The following is a 14444-nucleotide window of genomic DNA, read 5'->3' as shown; positions in this document are numbered from 1 at the left end:
TTTATAGGATTTAGAAAACTCCAATACTTTGAATAAAGGGGAAAAAAATTCTATAATATTTTAATACCATGAATTAATTCCTCCATAAATTCCTAATTGAATTTATTCCTCCATGTACGATCCGAGTTTACAGCAGGACATCGATCATCGGAGTTGAGTTTAAAGCGTCCTTTGCTGTCAGCAGGAAATTAACCAGCAATGCAAGCGAATGAATATATTTTTAGGGGGCTTGGAGGCAGAGGCGAGCGATGCCGTTCTGGAAACAGCGCCAGAAGCCGGGCTTCTTGGACACGGCGTCCATCTCGGCCTCCGTCAACAGGGCGGCGAAGCCATTGACGACGTGCTTGTACGAGCGGACCAGCCGCGGCTTGCCGCCGGCGGTGATGTTGCCAGGGAGGAAGGACAGGCACCAGCTCCGCCGCGCGCCGTCGTCGTCGTCCATGCCGGCGGTGGCGGCATCTGGCCACGGTCTCAGGAGGACGATGTACTCCTTGTATTCCAAGGGATTCTCTCCTCCTATTGCTGGTGCGCCGATGCATTGGTGGTGGAGCGCCGCCGCCGCCGGGTAGGAATGGGCGTGCGGTGCAGTGGAGACGACGAGGATGATTGTGGTGCCCAAGAAGAGTGCGAATACCCGCGCTGCCATTTCCATTGAGTACCTGCCTCGATCTATCTACAACTAGGGTAGGAATAAATACAACGGCTCATATAGATATATATAATCAGGGTTTGAAATTTCGACCCCCACCGGCAAGCTCACATCTCGCCTGAATTTTTTTTTTGCAAATTTTTATGAATTTGATCAAATTTTATTCAAATTCATTCAAAATCAGTCAAAATTTCAAATAATTTCGGCATTTTTTTTTTGAAATTTCGGTCCCCTCGGCAAAAAAAAAAATCAAAATTGAAAACCCCGTGGACGCCATAAGCGAGCTGCGTTGATGCAACACTTGCTATTTACAAGCATGGCCTCTATAAGGTAAGCAGGGGCGGATCCAACGTGGGTGCATGGGGGACTCACCCACAAAACCCATGGATACCCCCCTAAGCCCCCTTCAATTTTTTCGTCATGGTTGATAAGATAGGATGTGCTAATGGTCTCATAATAGCATTTTAGTATAATTTAATACTGAGATTATGTGTTTATATCGGTGTACTCGGTATATTGAGTCCCCCAACTTAACTTTTTATTTCTGGATCCACCCCTGAAGGCAAGTAGAGTAATATTTTTTTTTCGAACCAGCTAAAAGGCAAGTAATTAATTACCAATTAGTACAATGATCTCATGCCATATTCTGAAATTGGAATTTTAATTCGAGTGCAAGAACATCGATCATCATGTACTAGTTGACTGATCCATCGATCTTTCTGCAGACTGCAGACATTTGGCGTTTCAGATATTGTAATTTAACTTTATTAATCCTAGTGCGGACAAATTAGCATGGGATGACGTGGAAAGAACACTCAGAATCTTCTTAAACATGTTTAAAGCACATAAAAATCCCACGACTGAAATAAAAAAAAAACTGAAAAAGAGAGAAAGTAGAATCTCCTTTCTCCCTCAAAAAGACTACTTTGTCTTCAGTCTGGGAAAAGAATCAATTTCAAATTTATTTAACGCAAATTTGACCACGTATTTTTGTATGGGTTAGCGAGTAATTTTCTTCCAGGGCAACGAGTATATAGTATAATCAGATGCAGCGGTCAAGGAGGCCGCAGACGACCACGAGCCCTTTGACGATCTGCGGTGGGGCCCACTGTCAGCCTCAGAACATCGTCTCCAAGAACAACCCCTGCGCGTTCGTCTGCTTGCGTCCGTCTGCTTCCTCTTGAGGAAAATTTAACTATTTGCCATGGAAGGTAACTCTCTAACTGCCGCTTTTATGATTGTCTTTACATATTTGCCATAGGAGAGAGATAAGTCCATAATTATTTGCCACTTTCGATGACGTGGAGTGCCAGCTCGCATGCCAGCATGGAAAAGCAGTGGTGAATTGTTTGTTTTACCCTTGTGGGCCTCACAGGTCAGCCCATTCTCTCTCCTCACTCCATCTCTCTATTTTCAAGTTTCATCCATAGTAACTAACAAGCAGCTAGTCGACGCCGTTGCTGTTCACATGCGTCCTCTGCTATGCGCTTGCTCACCGCGTCAACACGCGGCCTGAACCAGCTCCATCTCCCTCACAAACATTATACTCAACCTCGTCGTCGACGCCAGCACGCGCCGCCCTCCTTCCGCTGCTGTCGTCGTCGCCACCACTGCCGTTGCAGGCCGTCCCGACCGGCCTTCCCGACAAGGCCACGACACGGGGCTTGGGCTCGACCAGGCCACAATTGATGTCGTCGCCGTCGGGAGGAAGAAGAAGTTCGACGGCGAGGATCGCCCTGCGGTCACGCTTCCACGCCGTCTGCATCCGCACCTCGCTCTGCTCCAGCTCCACATGCCCGCTCTACCACTTCGCGTTCTCGGCCCGTGCCCTCTCCACCGCCGTTGCGGACACCTACGCACGTAGCTCGACGTCGAGGAGAAAAAGCTGGAGCAGACCGTTCAAGAACACATAAGCTAGCGACTCGAGCTCCCCTCTGCCTTGTAGGTCGGCATCCGCGCGCGTAGCGAGCTCCTGCGGTGGCGCGGGATTGGATGCTGGCTCGGCGAGCTCCTGCTCAGCGCGGTGGGTGAGCCTGAAGTAGCAAAGGCTGTGGTTCGACATTGATGGCATCGGCGAGTGCCCCGCGAGTCGACGACGTTGGCTTTGATGAGCTCGGAGCTCCTCGTCGGCGCGGCGCATCATGGGCGACGGCGGCGACCAGCGAGGTCCATCCTCGGCGCCGTCGGCGGCTCTGGGCGAGAGAATTGTGAGATGGAGTGAGGAGAGGAGATGGGCTGACTTGTGGAGCTCACAAGGGTAAACACAGATAATTCACCTATGCCTTCCACGCTGGCAAGGCGAGCTGGCATGCCACGTCATCGAAAGTGGCAAAGAATTATGAACGTGTGTCTCTCCTATGGCAAATATGTAAAGACAATCATAAAAGTGGTATTTGGAGAGTTGTCTTCCATAAGAGTGGCAAATAGTTAAATTTCCCTCCTCTTGATCTCCGCAAGAACCTCGCCTCCTGCGCCGACGATTCTGTACTCCGATTTGTGTGACGCGCCGCCGTCGATGATCCTGTACACCTCTCCGCTCAGAACAATCTCTACCACAGCTTTGACATTGTATCGCCCTTCCTTCTTCAGAATCTTGTACTCCTTATGCACCCTGAACCATGCTGATCTCCTAGTGTTGGATAGATATGTTTTCTTTTTAACTAACCCTGAAGACATCTTTAGTACCGGTCACCAACCGATACTAAAATATTTTTAGTTCGGATTGGTGTTACTAATCGAGACTAAAGATTTTTCAACATTAGTCTCGGTTGGTGTTACCAACCGGTACTAAAGATGTATTTTTAGTACCGGTTGGTAAAAATTGTTTCTAGGGACTTGACTTTTACAACTGATACTAAAGTATATTTAGTATCGGTTCTTAATCTAGTCGAGATATTTATATACTTTTGGGTACCACATTAAAAGGGTGTTATGCGTACACTTTTAAAAGATGAAGGAAAAAAACAAACCTATTCTATATTTTAGGGTGAAAATGGAATTGCAAAAGTACATTGAACAATGCATGAATCTATTTAAAGCCTAAGGCCCTGTTTAGTTCCAAAGTTTTTTTAACGCCTTGTAGTGTGAAAACTGAGATAGTAATTTTTCAAGTTCAGGTTTATCCATAATGATAAGATGGAGTACTATATTCGTTGAACCCATTTACATTTATATGTTCGGTTCGTTTCTTCTAAAGTGCATCCGTCACAGCTTCTTTCTCAGTTCTCACTCAAGACGGTGACAATTGCATATAGCATCAAATCGATTTCAAAGCATTAAACGGCAAGCGCTGGTAATTATATCCTTTAGGCCCCTACTCAAGTCGATTCTTTGGCTCCTTCCCAAAACGGAGGACGTATTCTATGCTTTGGAAATCCTGACGAGTCCCGGAGAAGTATGAAACTAGAGACTAGTACTGCTATATGGAAGGCAAATCTCGTTTTTCTTTTCAATAAAAACACGCAACAAACAAGATGCTCACACACACGGCAGCGCATCGTGTCCTACTGCACTCATGCACCCGCGAGACTTGACCCTCCGATCTCAATCGGACGGATATATAAATAAAAGCAATTTTATCTTCTAACATTGATACTTCGAGATACCACATTTTGCATACAAAACTTTAGCATCTTGAGATACCAAATTTTACAAAAAAAAAATATCTTGAGGTATTAAAAATTTATAATACCTCAAGATACCAAATGTTGGATGGTAAAATTACTCTGAAAATAAAGCATTGTTCCTTTTACAAACGTCCACACATGCACGGATAAATCTGTAAATAGTCCCTGTGCGGGCGGTTCTGTGAAAAAAAAAAATCGCTCGATCCTTTATATCGGTCCGATTAAGATTGGAGGGCCTGCATTGTGTGCATGAGTAAACTAGGATGAGTGGGTGCATAGGATACATTGCTCACACATACGGTTACAACCTCGTAGAGTATTTATTTGAATCCCACGTGTTACAAGTTTAATCTGATAATTTAATTACTAGTAACATGCAAAAGCGTTAATGATAGGCCAGATGACACTAAACTGGTTGCCTTAATTAGTTTCGGCCATGCATAGTAATTATGTTTCAAAAAGGAATCACGTATGCTAGCTGGTCCTTTTCTATTTAGTAATTGAGAGTTTGAGACATGAGAATATATTTTTGTATAGAAACAAAAATGACATCAATAATGGTTCGGTTCGTTTCTTCTAAAAGCAGTACTAACTAGCAGGTTTTATCGAGGGATCAATATATAATATCAGTTTCTTGGCTGCTTCTCTCACACACAGCAAATGCTGGTAAGACCCTTTGGTGAGATATTTAATTTGTATGTATGTTTGTTTATCTTATTATTTTGTGAACCGATGATGAACTGTTCATGTATGATGCTACCGTTTCAGAAATTGGACGCGCCATTGTTCACATGCATAATTTTGACTACAGCATCACTCAAGAGTAGGCACAGTAGTGCTGCACCTGCACTAGAGGAGGAAGAGAGGTGGTCCAAGGTCCAGATATCGTATCGCTAGTGCTAGAAATTTGGATAGGTTTCTAATAATATTTGTACACCAGCTCAGAACGGTTTTTTCTTTTTTCAAAGTTTCCTCGCAGGGAAAGATGAAGATCAGCTTGGCAAAGGCATCCCAAAAAAACCCTCCAGTGCGATATGATGCGCTCTCGCTACACAAGTCTCGACAGGCACTCTCTCGCTCCACACGAAGAAGCTGGCACATGGACGTGACGGACCTGCCTGCAGTGTCTGTCAGTGCAGCAGGTACCCAAGTAGTACTCAACACGTTGACTCGGGTAAGCATGCTGTATAGACGTGGCCTTCAGCTGCCTTACCATGCAATTAGCAGATGTACTAGCACTAGTGGCAATTAACATTAAACAAACAGTAGTTTTTTGAAAGTCCAAACGGGTCCAGGAATATAGTGTGTGTTTATATAGGAATATAATTTATAAATAAATAAAGTAAAAGTTTAAAAATTATTAAAAGAAGAGTCCATATAAACCTGCAACTTGAGATAAACTAGAGGAGGGGGAGCCGGTTCTAGCCGTAGCGGTGGTGAGGCAGGGGTGGATAGGGAGCCAGTTCGGCTCGGCTCAGCTAGTTTGAAAGCTCGAGCTAGCTCGTTATGCTCGCGAACCAATCCAACAAGACAACAAGCTCCGGAGGAGGGGACCTGCGAGTGTAACCTGCGCCTTCTTGCGGCTGGCGCCGGCTGGGGAAGTGCGGTGGCGGCGACTGGCGGCGGCGGCCCTAGCGACTTGCAGCGGCGGCGGCGCGAGTGCCTAGCGATGGCGGTGGCAATGGCCCTAGCGGCGGCGGCCCTAGCGCCTGCTGGGGAAGTGCGGCTGGCGGCGGCGGCGGCTAGGGAAGTGCGACGGCGGCGGCAGCCCTAGCGGCTTGCGGCATCGGCGGCGCGAGCACCTGGCGACGGCGTTGACGCGGTCTCGTGCGGCGGAGCCAAAGAGAGAGAGACGCGGATGTGACTCCCGTCTCGTGTGGTGCGGCGGATGAGGACTAGAAGTAGGACCGAGTGAGGATACTAGGAGAGGACTAGGGTTTTGCTTTTGTTGTTGTCTTGGGCTTGGGCCTTTGCTATTGTATTGGGCTGGGCCTTCGTGGTTGTCTGATGAAGTCATGTCTCGTTAAGGCTTGCAAGCGGCTCGCGAGCCAGCTCGAGCTGGCTCGTTATCCCTAACGAGCGAGCTAACGAGCCATGAGCTTCCTGTCCACCCCTTATGGTGAGGAAGCTGGCGCTCACTAGGAGGCGTCCACAGCGGCGGTAGAGCTGGTGATCGCATGGACACACACACACCCAAGTACCCAACACATTGACACGTTGAGTGGCATCCGTGGAATAGGGGAATTGGAGCTCACATGGAGGCATATACGGAGGCGGGGGAGCCAGCGCTCACGCTCGCATGAGACGCCCGTGGCGGCAGAGAGTCGGCGCTTCGACACCTCGGACGGTGGGGCAACAAGTTCGGCAAGGGCAGTTGTGCGCTAGCGAAAGTCAAGGAGAAGGTGCGCGCTGGCGGAGGCCGAGGAGGAGCTACCTCCGCTGCTCGAGCTCCTCTGCCTTCACTCGCTGCGGGCTTCACCTCGGCCGGGGTGAGCGCGGTGCGTTACGTGCGGGAGGGAGTCACCGCACTACATGAGGGAGAAGAGAGAAAGAGAGAGATGCGAGGGAGAGATTCTAATAGATGGATCCCACTGATTTTTATTTTTTTATAAAAAGGACTAATTGGACTAACATGTAGAACCAAAATACTTCGGATTAAGTTAGGGGGACTCTTTGTACGGTATTAATAGTTGTGTGTGAAAGATATCTTTTTTTTAGGGGGGGTTAATCTGGACTTTTCCTATTTCTATATATCGTAATATGATAAATATATACTATTATTATAATGTTGTATTATCATCCATTTACCATTTACATCTAAATGCAACCTTTAGCTTCCAAATCATCGTGTACGTGTTTGGAGGATATTGCAAAGCGTCTAAATTGAATCGCGTTATATAATAGCCGTGTAGATGCGCAGGACACCCTGCTAGTTAACATAAAACTGATACGGAGTATATAGTAGATTATTGAAATAAAACAGTTGTATTGTACATGACCTCCTGCTTCCTTCGATCAGGTATACAACATCGTCCTCTCCACTCATCGTCCTCCACCTACTCACCATTCTCCACTCATCCGTAGCAATGGCGTCCGTACGAGTTATACTTGTCGCCTTTTGTGCCACCATCCTGATCATCTCCACTCCCACCACATTCGCCCAATCCTCCTACATCGGCAACCGATCCCGATCATCCCCTCCGCCGAGTCCAATCCACCACCACCCACGCGCCCCGGCGGCCGGCCGGCCACGCAGACGCATCATCAGGAGCCGAGCCGGAGCGCATGTACTTTGTCCTCCTGAAGCCGCGAGCAGACGCCCGCATGATGGACGACGGCGAGCTGCGGAGCTGGCACATGTCGTTCCTCCCCGGCGACATGACAGCCTCCGGCAAGCGGCGCGCGGCTCGTGCACTCGTACCAGCACGTCTTGGATGGCTTTGCCGCGTGGTTGACGGAGGCCGAGCTGGAGGCGGTGTCCATCAAGCCCGGCTTCTCCAAGTCCATTCCGGACGAGCCGATGTACCTCGTGGTGATGCCAGACAGAACAGGGGTCAGGGGGGGTGGGTCACCGACTCCGGCAGTGGGGTGATCATCGGAGTGATCGACACCGGGATCAATTCGCGTGCAACAACAAAGTTATCGGCGCCCGATCCCACTGTTAGAGATAAGAATAAAAGTAGGATCGAGTATAAGTTTAGCAAGTTGTAATCATGTGTAATAATCGATTAATTATTTTTTTATAATAGTAATCAATTAAATAAGCTTTCCTCTTATGTTTTCTTTCTTGTTTCCAAAGATGTAATCGCATATCGTAAAGCCACGCCACTGGCTATTCCTGGCCAATAATGGCCCTCTTTGACATATTTTATCGAGCTATTCCTAACTCTACAAATTCATGGATCTGATCTACGATACGTGCATAACATTTAGATAAATCAATTTGTTCTTATTTTGAAAACAAGAATTTGTTCTTATTTTAGAGTAAATCTAAAATTTTAATTATAATGTAGCATATAAGTATAAAATCTACCGTGGATCTAAGATTTGAATCAGCAGAGGTGAGACGCTTCACCAATTTAGGTTCTCCTTTATAATACTAGACATCAAGCGCGCTTCGCGCGCCCTATCGTATATAACCATGGAGCATATAGTCACACAATAGTATATAACCATGGAGCATATGCTCAATTTTGATAGCAAGGTAGCAACATAAGAGAAACAACTATGAGTCTTAACATGGTTCAGTGCCATGTAGCTTTGCCCGAGCCAACTGTTCAGGCTTCATTGCCATGCTATCGCAGATGCAATAGTAATGGACCCTGAGCATGTGGTGGGATGATAGCTGGCATAATAATAATAGGTGCACTTATACATAGAGGTAGTTGTCCAAAAGAAATCGCAGTACTTTTCACTTGGTACTAATTAATAAGAGATAAATGTCTAAAGTCTGGAGTAAAGTCTGGAGCAAAAGATCTAGACATGTGAGCATGCTATTGTTCCTTTCACATGCCCATGAAGATTCCATAAGTCAATGCCCAAAATACTTCAGCCAGATGAGCATATGATCAAGCGGTATCTGACAGGCTGCAACAACAAGAAATGCTTGAGTAAACATTTAATTTATATATAACATATAATATGTATATGTAGATATGGCAGTTCAACATGAAATACCTGTCAGTAGCCTCCTTTTCATGAGCACCATCATCAGTGAACAGTTTTTTAGCTGTTGGTGAAGCCTGAAGTGGGCGGGTTCTATCGAGCAACACAAGTAGTTTGAGCAAAGAAGCGATGAAAACAATGAAATAGCATGTGAATGGGTCTAAAGAATGTACCTTTTCTTGGTTGAGCTGTTTGGAATAGATGCAGCCAGTGGCAGCGTGATGTCATCAGAAATAATAATAGCCTTCTGTTTCTACAAGTAAAGTGTTAGCTTCTTACTGTGATATGTACATATTCTTATAGTTTAGAGCAAACATTTGTAAGCATGGAAAGCAGCACCATTTCTGTACTCTCAGAGGCCACTACTTGAGTCATGGGTGGAGACAGTGGATCAACATGACTTGCTTGCTCTGTGGTAGCCAAAGAAAGTCTGCTAGTTGGTGTTTGAGGTGCTGCACGCTTGGTTACTAGAGAAGCTATTGTAGCTGATGGAGGTGAGGAAATGGCAATCTCAGATGTTCTTGTGGGTGACATGATGGAAGTGCTTGGTCCAGGTGACATGATAGCTGAAGAACCAGGAGAATCTGCTGGTCCTGGGGACATTAGCATAAGAGGTTCCCCAAGAACACTCATGGAGATCACACTCTTAACCTGGAATGATACATCCCCAGTCCTAAGTGTATTCTCTGTGAAGCTGACATTCCATGTAAATGATCTCTCAAGCAGAGCTATTATTGCATCAGGGATAAATTTGCTCTCCCTGGTTGTCTGCTCGACAAGAAGCTCAACTGGCTTTCGCACAATGCGCTGAGCTATTTTCCCAAAGAGAATAAACACAGCATCCGCAGTATCATCCCCAGCTAAGACCGATAACTTGTACCTATACATTATGATCTCGCTTAGGTAACAGGGTGACAAGTAGTTACAGTGATAAAACAAAAATTAAGGATCTATTAACTTGGTACTACCATTGCAATATTGTAGCAACCAGTGCACTTGTAGGTGTAACCAAATGGTTTGACAACCCTAAGACACTTTTCGCATGAATTGTACCACCAAGAGCTATCATTGCATATTTTCCGAATAGTCACGTTTGCTTGAAATCGAGTCCTCTGTTACAAACAGAATAACCAAAATACTGAGAATATGAGAAGGTAGTGAGATGTAACAAATGCTCTCTAGGACCGTCAAATGAACACTTACCCTGTTTTTATGAGGATTCATGTCCAAGCGTTCTCTCACAGTTTTGTCATCAGCATTTTCATCAGCAATGTTTGTGGTTGGTGCCTGAAGCAGTTTGATTGGCTGGAAGTTTGCTCCAATCCTAAAAAAAATAGAATGCATGTATCAGAGAACATTTAAATAAATTTGACCATATAGATGGTTATAGTACATTTAGTATCTAGTACCAACCTATTCTTTAGATCAACCATCTTAGGTACATTTATGTTAATGTACCACTTGCATACAGAGCCTCTAGACAGAGCTAACCCTGTATTGTTAAAATAGTTAGTTGCAGTGCTCTACATAAGCAAAGATACATCTGTAGTTATATTTTTTACCTATGCCAGGATAGTTCTTTGCAAGGGTCCCAACAAACAGAACAATTTGAGGCTCACTTTGTCCAGCTTTGTGTATACTCTCAGCATCAAATGCCAATGCTTGTTCAGCCCACAGAGATACATTCAAGGTAGAATTGCTATTTGTGTAAAAGATAGAAGGGGGAAATGTGGCAGATATGTTAAGAAGATAGGTAAACTTTATTAGAGTGGATGTTAGCCTTGTTTGATAACTTTTTTCGTTAGACATTAGAGGTTAACAAAATTAAGTAAACATGAACTAAGAATTGAGCTATATAGGAAATATTACTTTGCATAACATATCTGAACTGTCCTTTTCAAGCTGCTAGCATCCCTTGACTTAGGACGTAGCATCGTAGGTGTAGATATTTCAGTAATGACACCGATGACATCTACACAAGGATATAACATATTAACACAATCTAAGTTGATTAGTCTAAATATCTAATAAAACAAATAACTCAGGAGGTCTTACCAACAAAGGACTCATTCTTGTCCACAAAGTTTGATACCTCGTTCAAAGGAGTCAGAGAGTATACAACAGTAGGGAAATTGAAAGGCACATCAAGGCATTGCTCAACAGATGTCCACTTAGTGAAAGTCATCATTAGTGGATTGGCCACTGGCCTATAGCTTTTGTTGGATGTTTTCACACGATATGAATCCAAATAATAAACCTTTCCTTCTGTCAGCAAAGGCTTGAACACCTGGAGAAGTAGGGGGAATATCTGTGCATGAATGCTGCCACCCTGCATAGTACAGAGCATGGAAATAAGCAAGTCTACATAATTATATCCATGACAATATATAGGTCTGCAGGGCTGTTACCAAATCTTACCTTCTCATCAACAAGTACAAGATCGATGTGATAAATTTTGGTAGCATCCTTGCAATCAGTGAATTCCCAGAGCCTAGATACCCGGGCAAGAAGACGGGAGTTGTCATCCCCTTCAAAAAGCTTATCAATTGAAGTATCACCCATGGTAATCTGCATTGCCATACATATGTTAGAACTGTAATGGTAAAGGCCTAGAAAGCAAGTTAAGAGATGAATGCAACAAACACAAATGCAAAAAAAAAAAGGAACAGACACACGTTAACAAAATCAGAAAAACACTTACCACTATAAGAACAAAAGAATACCACAATGGCAACTGCAAGTACCAAAAACAAGCTACTCTTAAAATGGCCATTATTATTATGCCCAAAAAATACTCCAAAAAGGCGCAATGTATGCGCATACATGATTACTTAGATATCAGTGCAGCGGCAGATGAGCCTGAAAATTTGTTGGTGTACTGTTAAAAAGTCAAGCATATCAATGAAGGAGATTTGCAGAAGTTAAAAAAGACGCAACATATTACCGCTGCTAACGTAGCATCCAGGATTTCATGGTAAACTACGTTTTTTGTTTCTAATCCGCATGAGCCATCATCATTTTCAATCAATATTCGTAAGCCTGATCGAGAAGTTGCCCTTGAGAAGGCAACATATAACTGACCATGAGTAAAAACAGGTTTCTTAAGATACACACCAACTCTCTGTAATGTCTGACCTTGACTTTTATTGATAGTCATTGAATAACAACAGCCTGATCACTAAGATGACCATAGCAAGTAAATGGGTTAGGTTCATTCAGCCTATAGTGGATCATACATCGCAAAAACTCAAGCATGCTAACATACTTTCTTCCAATTCCATCATAATCATTGTATGCAATACCAAGGTGAAATACTCGTTCGCCATAAGGAAAAAGTAACAGATACTGTAAAGCCATATACCATGGGTGCAAAGAGGACACATGTTGCAAACCATCATCTTTTTCCTGGACAAGTATATCATAACTATACTCAGCTGCTGAGTAATCGCCCACTATAATCGCTGCTAGTTCACCGCTAGTTGGTAAATTATACTGCACATCAGATTTTGCATTGCAGCCCATAAGCCGTAACGTCAAACGCTGATTCCCATTCTCGTTCAAGCGTTCTCTAGCATAACGAAATTTCTGCACAAGGATGTTATGCGAATCTAACATAGTGCACAGAGCATCAACTATAGCAGGATCAGCCTTGTCACTATTGCTGCCATCATTTTCAAATATATTTATTCGATTTTGTATCTCATTTTCTGGATCGTAGATGTAGAGCTGTGCAAATTGAGGCCTTCTCCCTTGCGCTGGTAGCAGGCTACCTATTTTGTGATGAACAACACCATTAATTTTAAAAACATAAGGTGCACTTCCATTATTTATCGTTCTATCGACAGTTGCACCCATAGAGGTGAAAGCAAACATAGAGTTGTAAGATCGCACCTGCCTAAGAAATCTCTTTGAACGCGCATCTCCATTAAATTTCAACAATGTTTTAAGAGGTTCTGGAGGTTCACGTAGTTTCGGCAACTGTGTTTTAAGAAATCTCTTTGAACGCGCATCTCCATTAATTTCGTTTTGAAAAAGCAGAAAGACTTTTAACCCTCTCCTGGAACCAAAACACAGCACCACAGTACAAACACTCATACGTCGGTGCACCATAGTACGACCTCCCCGAGTACGATGCTGCAAGATCATCAATCAATAAACTTCTAACATAACATTGCTAAACCAGCTGTCGCAATTATAGGGGATCTAAATAAACACAAACCCTTTAAAGCCTCAACATGATCCTTGTGAGAGCATGAAGAACTACCTCTATCAAGCTCAACATTAGCTGCAGTGAATCAGATATTAGTTTTAAGCAAGGCACCTAGTGTGACATAGATTAATATACCATTTGTGCCACCCCTCACCCGAAAGAAAGGAAGAATTTCCTATCCGAAGCAAACGGCGTCGTTGTCTATTAGAAGCTGCCAATGCAGGGCTAAAATCCATAAGAGAGAAAGCTCTTTTGGTCCCACCTGGCAAAGCCAGGGCGCTCCTCATGCATATTTCCTGTGTCAAAGCACGCGCTTTATGCCTTTCACGGCTGCACGTGCTCTGGATACTCCATCGCATGGCCTTTTCGACATCAGTATAACATGCCTATACAATCAGCACAGACCAGCAACACAAACATCATTTTACTGACAATACACGAAAAGCTAACAATACAAACTGCCAATTCCGAGTAGCCAAGAGCAATACAAACACAGTCTAAAACCAGATAGGAACTTCTAAACACCTATATTTCAAAAGAACCCATTTGTTCCATGTCTTCTACGAAAAAACTAAAATACAGTGAGCTACATGTCCTAAGAACATCATCACACCAAGGAACAAATGCACCATGAGAAGATCTGAAATGTGCCACACAACCAGAAGCAGACAATGCAGCCTGCACAGCATCACGTGCCAGCCGTCTGTAAGCTAGCATAGAGTTAAAATTGTAGTCATGCACTACGAAACCATAACGATGTTGGAGACACCTCAGTGCTCTTGCAGCAACCATTTCATGTGCACTCTGAAGCGGAGCTAAGGCCGTCTCCCAAAAGAACATAGTGTCTAGATGACCGGCACAACCCAATCGACGGGAGACTGACTTCAATACCAGCCAACAACGTACCATCGGAGCTAAACTCCCACAGGTACGCAATGCTAGGTATCATGCAGTGCTAAGCAACGGCATTCAGCAGCGAGACATGAGATACTCCCACGGCGAACATCACGGCTACACCACTGCCAATGGGAGAAGGAAAAAAAATAAGAGAGGATAAGATAGGCAAGTGGAGGAGAACAGTTTGTCCAGAGAAGAAACTATAGAAAAGCACATCCCAAGTTCAACGGCTAGAAGATTTTAATAAGGGGAAAGGCCAGAGCCAAGCATTCAAGGAAAGAAGACACTCGACCTACCACTCTGCTCTTCTATGTCCAACGATGGACAGGCACACTACCGTAGGGTATCTATATGAATAAATACTCAGGATAGTATAATACAGTGTAGTAGTATACAG

The sequence above is a fragment of the Oryza sativa genome, chromosome 1, assembly GCF_034140825.1.
Source record: "Oryza sativa Japonica Group chromosome 1, ASM3414082v1".
Classification (NCBI taxonomy): domain Eukaryota; kingdom Viridiplantae; phylum Streptophyta; class Magnoliopsida; order Poales; family Poaceae; genus Oryza; species Oryza sativa.
This window is presented reverse-complemented; position numbering follows the sequence as displayed.